This window comes from Prionailurus viverrinus, chromosome B4, assembly GCF_022837055.1.
Source record: "Prionailurus viverrinus isolate Anna chromosome B4, UM_Priviv_1.0, whole genome shotgun sequence".
Classification (NCBI taxonomy): domain Eukaryota; kingdom Metazoa; phylum Chordata; class Mammalia; order Carnivora; family Felidae; genus Prionailurus; species Prionailurus viverrinus.
The window spans coordinates 18,089,385-18,111,500 of record NC_062567.1 but is presented as its reverse complement, the minus strand read 5'-3'; the positions used below and the strand labels follow the sequence as shown (position 1 = coordinate 18,111,500).

Genomic DNA, 22,116 nt, shown 5'->3' with positions numbered 1-22,116 from the left:
GAGATCTCTGGATCTCGGTTTCTGCCCCTGAAGATGGGGCTGTGCCGACACCACAAGACTGCTAAGGAACTCGCTCGTTGTCTTGAGGACTTTCACAAGGCCGCTGCCGGGAAGAAAAGCGGAACTCTCATTTGCCTTCACCCATCTAGGGTTCGTTGGCCAAGGCCCTATAAATTAGACTGACAAAAGACAGATTAACAGGAAAAAAACCAACACAAGCTTATTAACATGCAGTTACAGTTAACAGTCACAGCCACAGTTAGAAGTACCCAGTGATAAGTAGCAAAGGAATGGTTAGAATTTGGGTCCACATACCTAATTTAGGGGAGAAAGGGAGGGAGAGAGGGGGCTTTTGGAAAGGCACGTGGCATTTTGGAAAGATCAGCGGGCCCTTGGGAGAATCAATGGGAGACGAGATAGTTTGTGACAAAGTCTGGGTGTGGTGCTGAGTTCTCTCTGAGAAGAGAAGGTCTGAGTTGCTCTGGGGGAGCAGAATTGAGTTCTGCTTTGGGGCAGATACGGGATTTCCAGAACTCAGATGCCTTCAGTTCAGAAGAATTTGTATGCGTCACTGGTATATTTTGGGGTGGGACATGCTAATCCTTTTTGCTGCTCCTTGATCAATAACCTATTAACCTGCCAGCCCACCATTTTAGAGTGTTGAGGTCTGAGTATTTACTGTCTGGAGTTGACAGTATTTTGGGGGGGGACATTCTAATTCAAGGTTGGCATGACTCACGATTGAGTTATCAGACTCTTCTGTTTCTCTTTGTGTAGTGTCAGTTGGTCTTTATCTCTGTCTGTCTCGTGCAGGCTGCCGTCTTGCTTTCTGCCCGTTCTTAATCTGTCCTTCTGGAATTTATCTCTGCCGCCATCTCCTCTGGACAAGTGTTCATTTCTGTTTCCCCTGGCCCTTCCCCAGTTCCCACACGCTTGGCTGGATTTGTCCCTGAAACGTCTCAGGTGCACCTTTGACGGACGTGCCTGGTATCTTCAAGCGTTTGTATTAGTGTGAAACGTGCATGAGTAAGAAACTGATGCGAACATGTTCTTAAAGTTAAACCACCGTGGATAAGGAATCTCTTCATCCGTTTTTCTAATTCCCTGGAAGCAGTGCGGCGGTGGAAACCGATTTCCTGTTCAGATAGATTCCCTACGTTGGAGTCTGTGCTTTCAGCCCCATCCCTCCCTGAGGGGCTCTTTGGGACCGCCAGCAGGGGCTTGGTGCTCCCAGTGCTCCTGCTGAGGTATTATTCATGGTGTAATGAGATTCAAGGTGTTAGATGGCTAGGTTCCTTGGTCTTTATCCTTAAGAGAAAAAGAATGACAAGGAGTCTTTTTGGAGGAAGAACCTTTGCTTTTAGTTGGTTTTTGTTGTTAGCGAATGTATGCAAAACATAGCTGTATATTTTTATAATAATTTTGATTCCACTGAAACCTTGGGTGCCAAAAGAGATTATTTCCTATTAACATGTTATTAGTTATTTTGATAATTTATTCTTCCTAGTGGGTACTTGTCCAAACATTTTTTTGTTTAATGGTAACAGGCCTGCCTACTTCCTGAAAGAACAACAGCTTCTTTACATTCAGCTAGAAAAATATTCTTGGAGGAAAGTCCTAGACTGTCTATTTGTGTGTGTGTGTGTGTGTGTGTGTGTGTGTGTGTGTGTGTGTATGTGTGTGTGTATGTGTGTGTAGATATGTAGACTCTAACTAAATCTGGACATTAAGGCAATTCAAAGTGAGAACTGTCTCTTCTCAGTAACCCTTTTCCAAGCCTCGACTTCAGTGACATTTCCTCAAAAAGGCCCGCACTGGCCCCTCAGCTGTGACTGTACCCTGTGTAACTGCTCACATCCGCTGTAACTATTCACACAGCCTTCAAGCTTCGAGGGGCCTGGGCGACCTCATTTCCTGCCGTGCCTCCCACTGTGCCCACACTCAGGCTGCCGCCTTCCAGCCAGACGCCCTGATCCCGGAGCATGTGGTGGTGAAAATTAAAGGAGATGGTTGAGGTGAAAGCCTTAGAACAGTGGCTGACCATAGTAAGTCATCAACATCCATCATCAATGTGCTGTCTCCATCCAGAGGAGACCAGTAGTTAAGGTTCATCAGATCTTTCCTCCCTTCTTTCTTTGCATTTTAATTCAAATTTCTTTCTGTGAATTGTTTATTGCCAAGGACGTTAAGTAAATAGTTTAGTTTCGATTTCACCATTTTGACAGTATTTCAGACAAATATATATCTTTTTAAAGGCTTTTCTATTTTAAGTAATCTCTACACCCAACATGGGGCTCGAACTCACAACCCCAAGGTCAAGAGTCACATGCTGTACCGACTGAGCCAGCCAGGCACCCCTAGACGAATATATTTTTATTTTGTGTTATGTGTATAAATACCTATATGTATTCTGTACACATACATGTGTATATATAAAATGTTTTCCCCAGCTCTTCTCTAAGAAATTTCCGGAAACACTGGTATTCACCACCGGGTCTGGTTGGGTCCCGGAACAGTCATTGCTGCTGGATGCCCGGAGTGGTCGCGCTGGTCCGATGCTTCCTTCTCTGCTTTCTCTTCCCCCCAAGTCTGTTCATTTCAGGAGCTTTGTGCTCACTGCATCTATGACAATACTTGCCATCAGTTTCCAGTGTCACACTTACATTAGAAGCCAATCAACTGGTTTCCCTTTTTCTTTCTTCCTTCCTTTCTTTCTTCCTTCCTTCCTTCCTTCCTTTCTTTCTTCCTTTCTTTCTCTTTCTTTCTTTCTTCCTTTCTTTCTCTCTCTTTCTTTCTCCCTTTCTTCCTTTCTTTTCTTTCTTTCTTTCTTTCTTTCTTTCTTTCATTCTTTCTTTCATTCTTTCTTTTTCTTTTTCTTTCTTTCTCCCTTTCTTTCTTTCTCTCTTTCTTTCTTTCTTTCTTTCTTTCTTTCTCCTTTTCTTCTTTTCTTCTCTCTCTCTCTCTCTCTCTCTCTCTCTCTCTCTCTCTCTTTCTTTCTTCCAGTTAGAGGTTGGAACTATGCTACCATCCCTGGCAAGACTTTTTGGTCCCTTTTCCACCAGAAGCCAGCCCGGCTCTGAACTCAGGTGGAGACACATCTGTAACCAGACCCGTCCTTCCTCCTGCCCCTTTCCCTAGCTCAGTTTCCATTCAGACAGGTGGGGGTTTTTCAGTTATGCATATGACTCTCCTTCCCTCGTTTTTGATCTTCAACCTCTCCTGTTTTCCATTTTATGCCTTCTCTTTGTATACCAAAAAATCTCCCCTGGTTATAGTTGAAAAACATGTAGTTAGCACCTGTGACACTTAACTATCAAAGAGTTTTGGAACCATACGTTTTGAACTAAAATGAGGCTTTCATAGAGTGTCCTTAGTCTCCAGAGCTCTTGAAAGCTCCATGGAGATGTTAAATGGTCTTTCTCTTCAGTTACACGTGCTTTCCCTAAACCAAATGTACACTGATAATTTTCTATATGATAACAGTGTATTATCACCTAGCAGCAAAAGAATGGCTATTGAAACCAGGAGTGTTTTACTGAGAAAAAAGCATATTAAGTAGATAATAGAATTTACAGAAGCCAGACAGGAAGATACATTCCCAAAGTTTGCTATTAGGTTATTTCATTTGCTTGTTTTAACAAAAACAGCCCCAACCATGTTTCGCCCCAAGCACTAGGCTTCCAGAGAAGTAAATCCGTCATATAATTTCCATTACTGCTTTCTTTAGCAGAATCTTTTGACTTTTATTATTTTATTATTATTATTTTAGCTTATTATTTATTTTCAGAGAGAGAGTGGGAGGGGCAGAGGGGAGAGAGAGAGAGAGAGAGAGAGAGAGAGAGAGGAAGAGAATCCCAAGCAGGCTCCACACTGTCAGTGCAGAGCGTGATGCGGGGCTGGGACCCACGGACTGTGAGATAACGACCCGAGCCCAAATCAAGAGTCGGACGCTCAACCAGCTGAGCCACCCAGGCGCCCTGGTTTTTGCTTAATGTCTTGTATTGATGACAGAATGGGTATTGCAAAGGAGAGTATTCTCTGCATTGAAACACATGTAACAGTATTTCATTTACATACGGGTCATATAGAGTTTTGTGGTCTAGCTTAGAAAACCAACTGCTGTTGGGGCGCCTGGGTGGCGCAGTCGGTTAAGCGTCCGACTTCAGCCAGGTCACGATCTTGCGGTCCGTGAGTTCGAGCCCCGCGTCAGGCTCTGGGCTGATGGCTCAGAGCCTGGAGCCTGCTTCCGATTCTGTGTCTCCCTCTCTCTCTGCCCCTCCCCCCTTCATGCTCTGTCTCTCTCTGTCCCAAAAATAAATAAACGTTGGAAAAAAAAAAAAACTTTTAAAAAAAGAAAACCAACTGCTGTTTAGAACATTGAATTTTAGAGAAAACGTATTCTGAGTTGGAAGCGGCCATATTTGTCAGCCAACAAAGGACTTTCACTTTGAACCTTATTGAAATGTGATCCGGAAGCTTCTAGTTCAACCAACATAGTGAAAGAAGAAAACCATTTTGCTAATCAGCCAGCAAAGGCCCTGGTTTCGCTTTGAAATCAACCTGTTGTCTTTTAGTTAGCGGTAGTTGGTGATGAAAACACCTACTGAGAAACTTTTGGAGAATCTTTAAAAATTTTAATGAGTATAAATTTCAGTACCCCAAATTAATCTTTAATTTTAAAGACCAAGTAAAAAATGTTACATATAAGTCCACCAAAAACTTTAGGATTTTTCATGGCTAAGACTCCTATCAGTCATGAAACCGTGACCTACTTGTAAAATATTTTGAAGGGGTTTAAATACTGGTATTCAGAGTTGTTTTTTTTTTCCCCAAATGATCTTTTTACAGGTATTAGTCTGTGGGGAAAGTGGTCTGAAAAAACACATTTCCTAGTTAAGAAATACAAGTCAAGGATTCACTTTCCAAGAGAATTTCAATTTTATAACCTCCCACATTAATGTTCTGGTGTGTGAAAACATGTGTCCATGGAATATTAACAGGAAAGATTTCATTTGTTAGGTGTTAATTGTCTTTATGACCATTCGCTTTATAAACGATCCTTGGTTTGTTGAAGAATGATTAAAGCCACATAGATGTGACTTTGTCACTGTAAACTTTTGGGTGAAAGCCAGCACATTTGAAGCCAAGGAGTTCATAGTGGCATCTTAAGGTATTTGCTACCATAATTGTAATTTGGTATTCCATGAAATAATCATGCAGTACTTGAGGAGTAGTATGCTGTATTCGAGTACATATATCAAAATTTGCTGGTTACTTCTTTTCCTGTATGAGAAATTAAATTAGGACTATTTAATGGAATGTAATTGAACCCTGGTTATTTGAATTTCCTTGCTACTTGATCAAAATCTTGCTCTCTCTTTTTTTTTAACGTTTATTTATTTTTGAGACAGAGAGAGAGAGAGACAGAGCATGAACGGGGGAGGGGCAGAGAGAGAGGGAGACACAGCATCCAAAGGAGGCGCCAGGCTCTGAGCCGTCAGCCCAGAGCCCGACGCGGGACTCGAACTCACGGACCGCGAGATCATGACCTGAGCTGAAGTCGGACGCTTAACCGACTGAGCCACCCAGGCGCCCCAAAATCTTGCTTTCTTAAGCGTCATGTGAAAGCATTAGTATCCAGTCTTACCTGGTAAAGTAAGGTGTTTTTATGAAAGGTATCTGTGCCAGTCAATATATTATAATTTTTACAAATAAAAGCCTATGGGTTAGAAACATGAGGGTTTTTTTTTTCATTGTATTTGGTATGATTATTAATATGGTCAATGAATTTTGCTTAAAAGTACGTTTTACTACTGAAGTAGTGAGTGGATTCACCTGCCCTTTTTATTCATGGCCCACAGAATGGCTTCAGCTAATGACTTTTTAAATTTTTTTTAATGTTTATTTATTTTTGAGGGAGACAGAGACAGAGCATGAGCAGGGAAGGGGCAGAGAGAGAGAGGGACACACAGAATCCAAAACAGGCTCCAGGTTCTGAGCCATCAGCACAGATCCCGATGCGGGGCTCGAACCCACGAGCTGTGAGATCATGACCTGAGCTGAAGTCGGACGCCCAACCGACCGAGCCACCCAGGCGCCTCGCTAATGACTTAACTTTCTTGCAGAGGTGTGAAGATTGGTTGTTCTGATGCTATGCTGGCTCATTAGTCTTAATTAGCACAGGACTATTAAAACTTTTTACGAATGTAATGCAAAAATGTCTATTTGAGAAGCAGAGGGGTAGGGTTTATCAAATGCAGGCAACTGCTTGAAAAGCTGGGTTTCAGATAGGGCCTGCAGAGAAGGAGGTGCCCAAAAACAGTACGGGGAGTGCTTAGGTACATAGGAAGAACCACAGGCGGGGTCTGTGTGGGCCGAAGCAGGCGTTTGATGACAAGCCAGTTGTAAGATGTTGACAGAATGGCTGTGCTCGCCTTTGGGTTTGGAGCTACCTTCTGAGTAGAATTTTAGAGCTGCTCGATGGTTTTCCCTAAGTATTAGATTGTATCTTTTTGGACTGATCCCTTTTCAAAACAGATTTCCTAATTTCATTCCTTCTGCTGCTTTTCTTTGGCAAATTGGGAAAAGACCTTGAAAGGTCCTGGCTTTTTCTTGTGACTTGTGTATATGTCGTTTCCTCCCCCCCAGCCCCTCCCCTTTAGTTTAAACGGCCAACATAAAAACTATGGTTGATAATTAGGAAGGAATGCAATCTATTTTAAAGTCATAGTCTCAACATTTTTCAAATGTTTATTTTGAATTCATGGTGGAAGAATCGTATAATCTGTTTTTCTGTGTTTTTTCTTTTAAATTTTTTTTCAACGTTTATTTATTTTGGGGACAGAGAGAGACAGAGCATGAACGGGGGAGGGGCAGAGAGAGAGGGAGACACAGAATCGGAAACAGGCTCCAGGCTCTGAGCCATCAGCCCAGAGCCTGACGCGGGGCTCGAACTCCCGGACCGCGAGATCGTGACCTGGCTGAAGTCGGACGCTTCACCGACTGCGCCACCCAGGCGCCCCATTTTCTTGTCGTATTAATAGATAAAAGCATTATAGGGAAGCAAAGAGAGTAATAAAAACACAAATCATTATCACTGGAATTTTAGGAGAATAATTAAAATGTGTTCAGTGGGTATTTAATTTTCTCCTGAAGTCGTAGGTGATAAGTCAACCTTTATTTGGCCAAGTTTATTAGAAACCTATCTCAAACATCGCAGAGAGTCTTAATATGTAATATGTTTATAGTCTTTCTGGAGAGCCATCTGGAAATATCTATCAAAGTTAAAAATATATACAGCCTTTGATCCCACAGTCCCACTCCTGATCATCTATCTCCTAGAAAGCACTGGTTAGGAAGGTTATATACATCCAAGCACACTTCTTGCATCATATTGTATAGCATCAAAACATGGGAAACAAAATAGAATGGCCAAATAAATCATAGCACATTCATACTCTGTAGTGTTAAGTAGCTGTTAAAAGTAATTTAGACGAATTGAGTAAACTCTAAGATGTAGTTCAGGGAAAGGAAGGTTCAGATAAGCATATGCAATATGATTCCATATTTTAAAAGCACAAAGCATTTTCTCTGTGTTGCATTTATCTTCACACATACCCCCCCCTCCACCCACCCCCAGCTGTCGTCAACATTGGCTGAGAGGTTTTGGAGTGGCAGGAAGTTTGAGGGGAAAAAAGTGAAGTGGTAAGACAGACACAGAGCCAGTTGTTAATGTAAAAGTATATACATGTATATACGTATGTGTATGTATATGTGGATACATTGAAATTACACATAAAAAATGTGTACATAAAAATGTTTAAACTATTCGTGGTGGTTATCTTAGTTATTGGTATTATAGTAAGGATTTTATATCTTTTGCTAATTTTTCTCTTTGAGTTTTTTTTTTTTAATGTTTATTTATTTTTGAGACAGAGAAAGAGCATGAATGGGGGAGGGGCAGAGAGAAAGGGAGACACAGAATCGGAAGCAGACTCCAGGCTCTGAGCCGTCAGCACAGAGCCCGACGCGGGGCTCGAACTCACGGACTGCGAGATCATGACCTGAGCCGAAGTCGGCCACTTAACCGACTGAGCCACCCAGGTGCCCTTAAGGATTTATTATTTTTTAATTATTAGTATTTATTTTAGAGAGACAGAGACCACTAGCTGGGGAGAGGTGCAGAGGGAGAGAGAAAGAGAATCCTACGAAGACTCCATGCTCAGTGTGGAGCCTGATGTGCAGCCCAATCCCACGACCCTGGGATCATGACATGGGCCAAAATCAAGAGTTGGACACTCACCCGACTGAGCCGCCCAGATCCCTCACGGTTTTTTCCTTTTAGGTAATCTCTATACCCAACCTGGGGCTCGAACTCACAGCCCCGAGATCAAGAGTCCTATGTTCTACTGACTGAGCCAGCCGGGCGCTTGGAAGCCCCAAACCTTTCATGAAATACGAACATCTAAATACATTCTTAGTTTACAAATGAAAATACTGTGGCTCTGGGATAGTAATTTGTATTAATATCATAAAGGTGTTTCTTTTGTGTTACCTCTTTAAAACATTAGTATTAAACAGTAAAAAAATAAAACATTTCAGAATTACAGCATTTTTGTCTAGAAGCATGTGGACTGCAAACTGAAAATGAAGGGAAAGGCTGATACATGTAACCACATGAAAATGGAAACTTCTTATCATCAATGCTTACCATAACCAAAAGCAAAAGAAAGCGTGGCGGAAAATTGGCAACCACAAAGGCATACTAATTTGTATGGTATGATCAAGAGGAAAAACTTGAGTAGGAGATGGGTAAAACAACATGAACAGGAAAACCCACAGATAACGAGATGCAAATAGCCACAAATATGAAAACGTTCAACCGCAGTAGTAATTAGTGTAAGTTAAAACCGTACTTACACATTGCCGATAAGAATATAATAAAGTCTCTGTGGACGATAGATATGCGCACCTCTGACCCAGTAGTTTCCACTTCTAGGAATTTCTCATGCCTTAGCTAGTTAGAAACATCTTTTTAAAAATGTGTGCACAGTGATGTTGATCATGCAGCTTTGTTTATAATGGCCAGACATAAGGGAAAAATCAGAAGTGCATAGCAGTAAGAGGATAGTTAAATTTTGGTATGGCTATACAAACGTACCTACTACGTTGGCCATTTTTGTAGAAAAATGTATTTCTAGAGCATTGCATGGAAAAAATGTCTGGAGGAATATATGTCAAAACATCGTAATATCCCTGGATGATGGAGTGAGTGATTTTTATTTTCTTGACTCTTTGCATTTTTTTTTTTTTAGCATTCTGATATAAATCTCAAACCGTTAATGAAGTGTGGTGTCGACATCCCAGTACGTTTCAAAATTTGCGAATCTAACATGCAATATGTTCACCTTCAACAATGGACCTGTATTATTTTACAATTAGAAAAAGAATGACTTTGTTCATTTGATACATTTTATAAAGGCCAAACAGGAAACCACATGGAGAATACACTTCAAAGTTAGAGGGGAGGAGGAGGTTAAAAGTCGTGAACACTTCTTAAGCAGCAACTGTGTGCTAGCTTGTTTCAATTAAGTATTCCTTTATTTGCTAATTTAGCAAATCTCTATTAATCGCCTGCTGTTGTGTTACAGCAGTCAAAAGAAACAGAAACCTTTTGTTGTTGTTGTTGTTGCTGTTTTGTTTTGAAAAGGACATAGCCTCAGAAATACGTCCTTTGAGATTCCACAGCTAGTTAATTGGAAAGCCAAGGATTTCAATCCAGCTAGAATGGCCAGGATCGTCTCAGTGTACCACTGACGTGAAGCGCAAAGACTTGATCTACCGTTGGTCAGCACATTGTTGGTAGGATTAGGAGAATATACGTCCTAATTCCAGGCTGATCCCAGAAGTTTGGGGCTTACCAACTGCCTCCCCTTTCTCCTTATTCTGAGCCAGCACATCCTGGACGTTGCAGACCTGCATGTGGGCTGCATTGCACACGTCTAAGTGGGTCTGGGACAGGCAACGCCCAGGCTCACAGATTCCTGTTTTGGTCGGGTGGTCAGATTTTATGGGGACCATTTGTATTGAGCTGTTCCCATCATTGCCTTTTTTGCCCTGTCCCTACCTCCCTGTGTCCACACACTCTCTGTTAGTGTAGTCTCTCCATTTCCTGGCCAGAGAGAGAGAGAGAGAGAGAGAGAGACAGAGCGCCAACAGGGGAGGGACAGAGAGAGAGAGAGGGAGACACAGAATCCGAAGCAGGCGCCAGGCTTCGAGCTGTAGCACACAGCCTGACATGGGGCTCGAACTCACAAACCGCAGGATCATGACCTGAGCCGAAGTCGGCGCTCAACCGACTGAGCCACCCAGGAGCCCCTCGAGTGAGCTTTTAATCTAACTTAGGAGTGTACTTCCACAGATGAACAGTGATGCGTCCTTGCCCCTGAAAGGACAGAGCTGAACACCAGCCACAAGAATCCTTAATTATGTGCAAAATGTTTCCAATCACATCTCCTGCCAGGCTCACAAATACCGAGTCGAGGTTGCCTTTTGGAAACCTCACCGTAGAGCATTTCAGAAATCCACTTCAGCGTTCGGCAGAATCTCACGGAAATGTTGGACCGGAACCAGAGGAAAAAACCCTTTTGATCTTCCAAAAGGCACTTGGCTCTTTGAATTATACTTAGGGGAGGGGAGAGGGAAATGATTTTAGTGTGGGAAGGTAGGAGAGAGAACTAACTGATGGAAGAATGCAGTGTGCTAGGAAAATGCAGATGCCTGGACTAAATGATTTTAATCCGTTTTTAAAAATGAAATTGTAGTGGGATAGCCGAGCGCAGAGTGTAGTAAAGAGGGAGTGTCCAAAACTGTGCATTGGAAGTGGAGACCAGACAGAGTCTTTTCCTTTCTGCTCCTGCAGCGAGTGGTGCATAGTTATTTGAGTTGTCCTGTTACTGAGTTGTCCCTGCTCCCAGCTTTCCAGAGTTGGAATCATCGTAAACTGTCCAAGCTGCCCATTCTGCTGGGTAAGTGTTTATTCTCACAAATTAAGAGGTTCATGTCGGCCTCTGAATTTCCTAGGATTCTTTCCACATCCCCTTCTCTTATCCGAATTTCCTCTAGTGGTTGCCTAGGTTTTTCCTCCTATGAGTGGTTTTCTCATTTCCCAGGAGCCTCTTCTCTCCTGTCCTCTGCCCCTAGAATCTGTGTCCAGTGTCTGTAACTCCGTGCTCTGAAACACTGAAAATAATAGGCTCATTGATTGAGTCATTCAAACAGCATCGGTTGGGTACCTACTACCCTTACCAGTTATCAGGGCAAGAACATCAGCAAAAAACAAGGTTCTTGCCTTTGAAGAGCTTATGGTTTAATCTCAAGGCGCACACACACACGTAAACCACGCAGTTGGAATAGCGTTGTGAACGTCTGAAGAACGGGGGGGGGGGGGGGGGGGGGGCAGCGGGCTGGCCTCTAGCACGCCCGAAGGGGGCAGCTGGGAGGGGGAAGGACAGAGGGGCTTGAGGGCTTTCCGTGAGCCTACAGCTTCTGTCCGATGGTGATCTCATCACCCTGAAGGTAGGATTTCTGGGTGGGAAATCCTGGCAGGGAATCCCTTTGCTGTCCTCTGCTTCTTCCTCTGTGTTAACAGCCTTGCTTGCCCTTGCATTCTTAGGAAACATTGCCCCCATAGTCTGCTCCCTCCTTCCTTTGGAACTCAGTTAAAGAAAAAAAATTTTTTTAATGTTTATTTATTTTTGAGAGACAGAGTGTGAGCTGGGGAGGGGCAGAGAGAGAGAGAGAAAGAGAGAGAGAGAGAGAGAGAGAGAGAGAGAGAGAGAGAGAAAGACAGACATAGAATCTGAAGAGGCTCCAGGCTCTGAGCCGTCAGCATAGAGCCCGATGCGGGGCTCAAACTCACAAGCTTTGAGATCATGACCCGGGCCAAGGTTGGACGCTCAACTGACTGAGCCACCCAGGCGCCCCTGGAACTCAGTTTAAAATGGCCCCCTCCTTGAAACCTCCTTGATTGGCCCCACCTCGGGGATGGGCATTGTGGCCTGATTTCAGGGCATGTGATGCTTCCTGTCTTTGTTCTCACATATTAAAAGAATTCGTACAGATCAGTATAGCCTAATCTACTCGAGTCTGAATTACAAATAAGATGAGGGGCACCTGGCTGGCTCAGACGGTGGAGCAGGTGACTCTTGATCTCGGGGTCAGGGGATCCAGCCCCACGTTGGGCGTGGAGCCTACTTTAAAAAACAAGACAAAACCAAGATGAAGTTGGAGGAGAACTACCTCAGGAAAACTCCATCTGATTAATTTCAGTTGCCTGCAGATAAATGATTTTGTCATGTTGTGGCTTGTAACTGTAAGGACTGAAAAAAAACTGATCGAAGTTAAAAAACACTCAAGTCTTTAGCAATGTAGATGAACTGAGGTGGTGTTCAGGTTCCATGACACGTTTTTTTTTTTTTTTTTTTTTTTTTTACTTTAAAAACATCCTGAAGGGTTTCCTGGGTGGCTCAGTCAGTTAAGCGTCTGACTTCCGCCCAGGTCATGATGTCAGTTTGTGGGTTTGAGCCCTGCATCCGGCTCCGCACTCTCCGTGCAGAGCCTGCTTGGGATTCTCTCTCGCCCCCTCTCTCCCTCCCTCTCCGTCTCTCTCCCTCCCTCTCCCTGCCCTTCCCTCACATGCACTTTCTCTCTCTTTCAAAATAAATAAACTAAAAAAATGTGAAGAGGGGCGCCTGGGTGGCGCAGTCGGTTAAGCGTCCGACTTCAGCCAGGTCACGATCTCGCGGTCCGGGAGTTCGAGCCCCGCGTCGGGCTCTGGGCTGATGGCTCAGAGCCTGGAGCCTGTTTCCGATTCTGTGTCTCCCTCTCTCTCTGCCCCTCCCCCGTTCATGCTCTGTCTCTCTCTGTCCCAAATAAATAAATAAACGTTGAAAAAAAAAATTTTTTTAAAAATGTGAAGAAGTGCCTCATTTGAGATTAAGATTCTTGGAAATTATTAGCAAGATGAGTCCATTTCTAATTCTCCTTATCTTTCACGAGCACATCCTTTATGCAAAATGAGACAGGCATGTACTTGGTATGTGTTTAGTGGGATCCTATGAGTCATAAAATACACAGATCACCTAGATTCTTTTCTTGTCTGCCTTCTTAACCTGCCTTTTGAAAGACAATTCGGTATTTCAATAAACACGTGTTGAACACTGATGGTGCACCCAACCTCGTAGCAAGGAGTAAGTGCTGGGGATACAGGGATGAGTTCAGGTGGTTTCATGTCTCAGGGAACACACGTCCAGCAAGGCAGAAAATCATGGAAACAGTCATCAAAGCTTGTCTGGTGCGTGAAGGACGCAGTGTTTGTCCTCTGTAGCTGGGAAGGACAGAGTTCTGCTGTGGGTGGGGGTGTGTGGGCCGGTAGGGAAAGCGTCACAAGAGTTGTGACATTTAAGCCACACTAAAGATAACCAAGCTCTATCTACCGCAGCCTTATCACCCTGACAACAGCCCCTAAAAGGGATCCCTAACAGAATTTGTTCGTGATGGCTGGTAAAGAAATGAAGGCTTCTCGTCTGGTTTGTCCTCATAGTAATTGAATGGTTTTGTAATATGTGTTGTGAGTATATCGGGCAGTATATGCTTAGGAATAGAAAAAGACCATCCCTGAAACCTGATGAAAGCTATATTTTTCAAATCAAATTCAACGGTTAGAACCAGAAGGAGCCAGGACCCACCCAGTCCAACCTCCTCACAGGCTGAGACCACAGGGGCAGTCATTTGTCCGGTTTGTCCAGCCAGCAGGGCGGCGACAGCAGATCTCTTATACTCTGGTTAGGGCACAGTCCACGGGGCTGAGCTGCCCCCAGCAGTTTGTAGGGGCCTGGAAATCTGCTTAAGGGCATTGTAGAGCTCACGAGGGGCAGGGTGGGGTGGGCAGAGATCAACTTTGCTGAATTCAGTTTTCTCTTCTTTAAAATGGATGTAGACATTCATATCTAATGGACTTGTGCTGCAGAGTTTATGAGATTATATAGGTAAAACGCCTGGGATATTACAGGGTTTAGGATAGCGGCTTAGTGTTAATTAAAAAAGGAGAACTGCCCTCATTCTCATTCCTATGGGATCTTTTGCTGTGTACCAACTATATAATCCCAATATGTTGATAAGATAGAGGAGATCTGGTAAAAATCAAAGAAGCTTCTCGTTTAAAACAGGTGTGGAATTTGTTCTAGGTGTGGTTTTCGAATTTGAATTCTTTTCCACTGTCTCACTTTATTTTGACCTTTTGGTAGTTTAAATCCATTCTCTGTCCTGCTTTTCTTTCTATTGTATTTGTGTCCGTTTAACATGTATTTTAGACAAGTCCTCGGATTCCTGTATGTACATAACACATTAATGTACCGTGGTCCATTTCTCCACTAGTGCGTGTTCAGGTGTTAAAGACGGCATTAGGTTGCAAAGGGTTAGAATTCTTTCCAGGGATAAATCTCTTCTATTGCCACTTGTGATCACATTCAACATTTTGAATTGTTTTGTTGTTTTTTTTTTTTAATAACTGTTACATTTTCTGATTAGCAGCATTTTCCTAAAATGATTTCTATTGGGGCATGACATTTTTGCTACCACAGAAAATACAGCAAACTCTTGAAAGTCTAATTTTGAAAAGATCAACAAAAGAAGGTTATGGCAAACTGTTTCCCTCTGTGGTGAGTAAAGCATTTTTGCATTTTATTCATAGCCGATTCCGTAGAAAAAAAGGTACTTTCCTTTTCCTGTCTGTACTTCTGACGCTACGTATTTCTGTAGTGGTGACCTCAGTAGGGTTGTAGCTCCCCCCAAAAATAGGTAGGTCCCATTTGTAAATCCGTACTGGATCTGAAATTAACATGCTTGCACTCGTTTTAAAAGTTAGAGTATTACTTGGGGTGCCTGGGTGGCTCGGTCGGTTAAGCGTCCGACTTCGGCTCAGGTCATGATCTCGCGGTTTGTGAGTTCGAGCCCTTCGTCGGGCTCTGTGCTGACAGCCCAGAGCTTGGAGCCTGCTTCGGATTCTGTGCCTCCCTCTCTCTCTGCCCCTCCCCTGCTCACGCTCTGTCTCTCTCCGTCTCAAAAATAAATAAAACATTAAAAAAAAAAAAAAGAGTATTACTAACAGTATTTCCATATTTATTCTTTCTTGTCCCGTGCCTGGACTTTAAGCTTTTCAGATGGACAGGCCAGCTACACTACCTGCCTTCAAAGAGTTATATGTGGTAGAGAATCCATTCCCCAAATTCAGGCTGTCATCAGGTGTTTGTTTTCTTTGGTGGGCACATTCTTTTAGAAGACACTTTTATATTAAAAAGAGTAATGGTTATTAAATTCTAGAGACTCACTATGCAACATTGTGCCTGTATCTTACTGTTTTTTGTTGGTTTTTTTTTTTTTTAACATTTATTTATTTTTGAGAGAGAGACACACACAGAATCTGAAGCAGGCCCCAGGCTCCGAGCTGTCCACACAGAGCCCGACGCGGGGCTTGAACCCACGAACCGTGAGATCACGACCTGAGCCGAAGTTGGGCCCTTAACCGACTGAGCCACCCAGGCGCTCCAATGTTGTCCCCATATTGACCATACCATATTGTACATTTAAAAATGTGTTGAAGGCAGATCTCATGTTAAGTGTCTGTGTCACAACTTAAAAAGATAATGAAGACCCTGAACATGTACCATGTGGAATCTAAATTCATTTCACGTTTGTGTTTTGGAGTTTGTTTTTTATTTTTGGTCAGAATAGTCTGTCTGTCTTTCTTTTTTTCTTTCTTTGTTTCTTTCTTTTTTAATGTTTGCTTATTTATTTTGAGAGAGACAGAGATAGAGCTCAATTGAGGGAGGGGCAGAGAGAGAGGGAGAGAGAATCCCAAGCAGGCTCCGAGCGGTCAATGCAGAGACCGACATGGGGCTCAAACTCATGATGAACTGTGAGATCACGACCTGAGCCGAGGTGAAGAGTCATACGCTCAACCGACTAAGCCACCCAGGCACCAAAATGGCCTTTCTTTCAAGGACAGGAGTCTTCTCCTTTGTTCTGGAGTGTGACGAAAAGGGCATCCCTTTTGGCGATCCTTCAGATGACGAGAAAAATCTGAAATTGCTCTTGGAGGAGTTGTTACAGACCCACAAAAGTGAAAAATTAAATCAAATGGAACAAGTTCCTTGAAAAGGCAGATACTACGTCTCTCGAAATTTGGAAGTATTGACAGAACACTGGTGCTTTGTTCCTAAAAATCACTCATTTCGCCGAGTGGTGTGGGATGAATTCCAGCTCTTCCACCTGGCCGTTGGACGGATATGCAGAGGGCAGGAAGCACTGTTTTGCCAGCAGCCTCGTCTCTGCCAACAGGCTGTGACGGGCTGATGCTTAAGACAGTGTCTTACTCCGCTTGAGGCCCGGACTCCAAGCAGCAAACAGGTGTTGGAGGTGTTCGTCACGGTCTTAGGTGCTGGGATGGCCACAGAGCAAAGTGACCCATGGCCCTGGACCCAAGGACCATTGAACCCTGTTCTTGGTGCAGTTGGGAACCAGTGGGCACTTAATCAAGCTCAGGGAGTCTAAAATCTAATCGACAGATCGTTCGGGGCCTTATTGTTTTAAATCGATTTTCCAAGTGACAGAAAGTAACCGAGGCTGGCTTAATCAAGAAGGGAACTTGCTGCCACTTGTTTACAAAAATTCAGACGTAATTCGGGCTAGCGACTCACAGAGAAGTTTACTGCGACTTCGTTCTTTCTGGTTATCTCAGCTCCGCTTTGTGTTTGCTCTGTCTTCCTTCTGTGGAAGCAGGATGGCCTCAGCACCCCAGCTCTACATTTTTCATCATTGGGTCCAGCAGGAAAATGTCTCTTCCCCTAATGGTTTGAATGAAACTCTTGGACCTGGCTTTCACTGGTCCATATTGGGTCATGTGTTTGTTCCTAAAGCAAAGGAGAGTGCTTATCTCTTAAGAAAGGCACAATTCAACACGTTCCATGTTGGGAGCTGGGCTCGGAATCAGAGCGGGGCTGGTGCCCCAGGTTAAGAACATAGGACGCTGTCACCACAAGGATCTGAATAGGTGCTAGGCAGCAAGAACAAAAGGTATCCACCAACCCAAGAGGAAAAAAAAAATGTTTTTTGACATCAAACAATTGGCGATTGTATAATTACCTCCTTGAGATGAGCTATTGGAGTTGAGAAGACCTAAGTGAGGGCTGGAGTGGTTGCGGCATTAAAGCTTCACAGAGCAGATGGTTATGAACTTGGCCTCGAAGGATGGGTACGATTCTTGGTTCGATTCTCCCAAGATGCTAATGAGGCTGATGGCAAAGAGCGAATGTTGTCAGAATTGATGGTGTCCATTCTTTGTTAGCCTCCAGTGAAGGATCCAACACTACATAAGAGATGTAGCCCTTAGCCAGATACAGGAACCAAAAAAACGAACCTTTGTTCCTCAACGAACGATGGATGTAAATGAAATACCCGGGACTGGTTCAGCAACATTTAAAAAAACAAAAAAAAGGATGAATTATGGTACAGACATGTTAGAATATTTTCTAGCCACGTACTCATGTTTGAGAGAATTATTTTGGAGAATTAATTATTTCGGAGAATTTTTAAGTGCGAAAAACTAGACTCTCGAATGGTTTACGTCATGAGCTCAGCCATCTGCAAACTACTTGGAACCCAAAAGTCTAGAAGGAAATACATCAAAATGATATGCGGTTGCCTCTGTTCTCTAGACTTAGCTGTATTTTCAAAACAAATAAAAAAGACCACACAGCTGTGAACTGGCTAAGTCAAGAGACAGCGTCGGAAGCCTGGGGCATTGGGCTTCTGCAGAGGCAGGGCGTGAGTTACCACAGTTCTGAGAGTCACAGATCAGATGGTCGTCTCGCCCCTGCAAGGGGCTTCAGCCCAAAAGGCACCACTGATGCCCGCAGACACAGGAACGGTGATAGCAGACCTCTGCGCGGTGCCTGTGCACTTGTGTATTTATGTTTAAGTCCCGTGTAATTAACAGACAGTGTTGTATTTGTTTCAGGTGTACAAGATAGTGATTCAGCACGTCCGTTCGTTACTCTGCGCCAAGAGAAGTGTGCTTTTAATTGCCTTCCCCCAACCCCCCCACCCACCTCCCCTCCGGTAACTATCTGTTTGTTCTCTGTGGTTAAGGGTCTGATTTTTAGTTTGTGTCCCCCCCCCCCCCGCCTCCTTTGCTCATTTGTTTTATTTCTTAAATTCCACATATGAGTGAAATCATATGGTATTTATCTTTCTCTGACTTATTTCACTTAGCTTTATACTCTCTAGTTCCATCCATGTTGTTGCAGATGGCAGGATTTCATTTTTTTTTTTTATGGCTGAATAATATTCCGTAGGGTATATATACCACATCTTCTTTATCCACTCATCTATGGATGCACATTGGGGTTGCTTCCATAATTTGGCTCTTGTAGATAATGCTGCAATAAACATAGGAAGGTGTATATCCCTTTGAATGAGTTTTTCTGTTCTTTGGGTAAATACCCAGGAGTGCTGCACATCTTTTTAAAAGCTCATCCGTCCTGGGGCGCCTGGGTGGCTCAGCCAGTTAAGCGTCTGACTTCAGCTCAGGTCACGATCTCATGGTTCGACCCCACATCAGGCTCTCCGCCCCTCCCCGACTCTCTCTGAAAAAAAAAAAAAACAAAAAAACCCTCGTCCTTCCTTAAATATGTGTGGAAACCTGTCGGCTTGGTGTTGGGCCAGATTGTTATTTTTCCATCTGGTGGTACTCCAGGACCAACAACAGCTTATCCTGGGTGCGCCCCAACCTCCCTCCCCCATCTCCTGTGAGGTACCATTGCATCGGTCCATACATTTCTTTCCCATGCCCAGGCGCGCTCTTGCCAGAGCCTTCCTCTTTGTCTTTAGTTTGAATTTTCACAGGCCAACCTTTCATGGTTTCCAAAGCATTCTACACAGGCCATTGGATACCCTGTGATATAGCTGGACGGTATTATAATCCCAGTCTCAAAGTGGGATGAGTGGCCCAGAGGTTTTAACTCGCTCAGCGTTCTATAGCCAGGTCTCATGGCTCCAGATCAGCTCCCTCCCTCTGGTGCCATGTTGTTGCAGATTTTCACAGACCACCATCCTTGCTTGCGTCTCTTGAAAACTTAACCTTTCTTTGAAGACTGTGCTTCTTAAGAGACAACGAAACAAGTATGCTTCAGCCTAGTTAACCACCTACCCTCCCACCGCGTTTTTCAAATTCTGAAGTCTTAGCCCATGTCCAAAACGTCTTTCAGAGGTAAAGTTGCTAATAGGATCCTCGAATTTGTAATTTTTCATCCTTTGTGATTTGAATCATTTGTCCGCCATTAAGTATCTCGGTTCCTCCCTCCCCCCCCCCCCCCCATACACTGTAAATTCTTGGAAAGTGAGAACTTTGTTTCCATTTTCTTAATAGTTGATTTTTCTCTTAGGGGGAAAGTTCAGCAAGTGCTGAGCGACCGACCGCCCGACCTTGAGGACGTAAAATAATTCATCCTTCAGGAACGTTTTCAGAGCATTTCTGGAAATAATTATAAGATTAAATTTTCCTGAAAAATTGACCGAAACATCTGTTTTCCAAAATTAAATTGGAAATACGAATGGCCTTGGGCGTCTGCACCCAGCGGAAAGTCATTTACCATCCCGCAGCCCCTCGACGGGGTTTCCTTTCTTCCGCGTTATTAAACCCTTGCCCTGTAGCAAGCAGAGACAGTGTCGTCCCCCCCCCCCCCCCCCCCCCGAGAACCCACCGTTTACAAAGTCCGCGGTCACTGCGGAGGGGACGGCTGGCCTTGGCATCAGAACCGACCCTCCGATCGTCGCTCAGGTTGCAGACCTTCTCCAGCGTCTCCTCTACCTTCCGGGGTGTCGGACCGATGGAGCCGGTGCGCGCGTCTCGGCACGATTCTCCAAGCCCACCGAGGGCGTGTCCCCCGCTGCTCTGTGCGGCTTTGCCCCCCAGCAGCTCTTGAACCACCAAGTTCCCAGCAGCAGCGAGGGGGCCCGAACGGCCTTCCTCTTAACTGTTGGTCGCACGGCCAGCGCGCACCGTGCGTGTCTGCTGAATTGGGTGGGTAAGAGGCACACGAAGACAGGTGGATGGAACGTGCTAGCCTGCCCCTGCCACGAGTTCACCTCCCCAGGGAAACTGGCCTGTGCACAGAAGACAAAGGGGGTTAGGAAGTTTGAGAGTGGATTTTTTTGTACCCGCACGGCTCAGGGCCTCAGGGGATCCCTCAACGTGGCGGGGGTGGGGAGAACAGGGTAGGAAGCCCGCCTTCATTTCCTTTTTCCCACGCCCCCCTCCCCCTTTTCCATACATTCTCCCTTTAACAATTCTTTACAATTGTATTTCCCTTCTCAGGGATGGGCCCTGAGCTTAATTTACTGTATGGTTCCTACCCTCAGGGATGACCTTTTCTCATAAACATGTCAAAGCAGTATCACAACGAGGAGCCCGCATTTTCTACTGAGAACGATTTGTGTGTCGTTTATTGATACTGAAAACCTATCACGTTGCGCTCCCGGCGATGCGCAGACTCAGTACAACCCGAGTTTCGAGACTGAGTTTTTCACACCGCGGAAGACTTCTGCAGTTTTTAGTTTTAGGACATACTCGGCTTATGTCTCGACAGCACATGGACCCTTCCACTCGTAAAATACTATGCTCGATGACTTTTATCATCGATATTTAAGCTGATTTTAATTATTTCCTGCGTGAAATATGACCAGCGTTGGTATCTCTGAAGACATTTGCTTTGCAAAAAGAGTCACCCCACAAAATAACCCAATTCAGTGGTCTAAGACAGTTGCTGAAGTGGATCGTTAAAAAGTGTCATGTGTGCAGGTTGTAAATTTGTTGATGTGTGTTTTTTTGTTGTTTTCTTTTTTGAGAGAGAGTGTGCAAGCAGGGGAGAGGGGCAGAAGGAGGAAGGGAGACCGACAGACAGACAGACAGACAGTCAGTGAGAAACTCTCTAGCAGACTCCGCACTTAACGCAGAGTTTCGGGGCTGGCTTCCCTGACTTACCGATCGTGATCGTGACCCAAGCCGAAATGCCTGACGAACTGAGCCACCCAGGTGCCCCTTGTTTATGAATACTGAATGGTCCTTCAACCCATACTGAGCACCTGTATGAGTCAGGGTTCCATTACAGAAAACAGAAGCTGCTGAAGCTGATCTAGATAATAAGGAATTGAATGTGTTAGTGGCTCAGAGAATCTTCGGGAATGCTGAAGAGGCGGTCTTAGGTTGAGCTGGAGGGCGGGATTGTGATTTTACCTCTGAATGGCTACTGACCAGGAAGTTTGGCGCTTTTTGGCCTCCAGCCACAGCCGGGCAGGATTCCCACCGGAAGGAGGCGCACTTGGGGACTGCGTGCTCGCTTGTGGCTCCTGGGGTAACTGCACAGAGCTCTCTGGTCTGCTCTGATGGCCTGGGAGGGGAGTGACACTAAACACATGCCACAAACTACTGACAGTCGTGATGAAACTGGAAAGGCCAGGTACGTGACGCTTAGAAGTAAATAATAAGGGGACTTCATCTAAACTGGAGGTGGGGTGAGTGCCAGAGAGGCCTCTCGAAAAAGCATTTAAGCCAAGGCTTGAAGGTGGAGGTGAATTTGCTAGGTGAAGCAGGAAGTGGAGTGGGAAAGAGAGCCCCAGGCCGAGGGTGCCGGAGTGTGAGGCCTGAGGCTCGCTGGAACCAGGAGAGAAGGCTGGCGTGAGGGGGTGAGAGCCGACAGGGCCGCCGAGTTGGGTGGTAGGGTGAGGTCAGGAAGGGCTTTGAGGTCACAAGAAGGGTGGTTCCTAAAAGCAATCGAAGTCATCCTTTGAGCATGAAGGTGATTAGCGGATGAGTGTTTTTACACGATCCCAGCGGCCGCAGTTGGGAGGGTGGCTTGGAGGAGGGTGGGGGGAGCGAGCGAAAGAAAAAAGATCCCAGGTTCCAGGCATAACTCACTGGGCAGTGAGTGCTTCTGAGCCATCTACGAGGAGATGTCAAGAGAGCCACTGGGAACAGGTTTGGAGCTCAGTGGGAGGGGG

At 44.6% G+C, this 22,116-nt stretch overlaps 1 protein-coding gene across 1 annotated transcript in view; it reads left to right on the top strand.

The window, feature by feature from the left end:
• PIP4K2A (phosphatidylinositol-5-phosphate 4-kinase type 2 alpha) overlaps nt 1-22,116 on the top strand; it is a 192,588-nt gene that overhangs the window by 51,266 nt on the left and 119,206 nt on the right. The window lies entirely within an intron of this gene.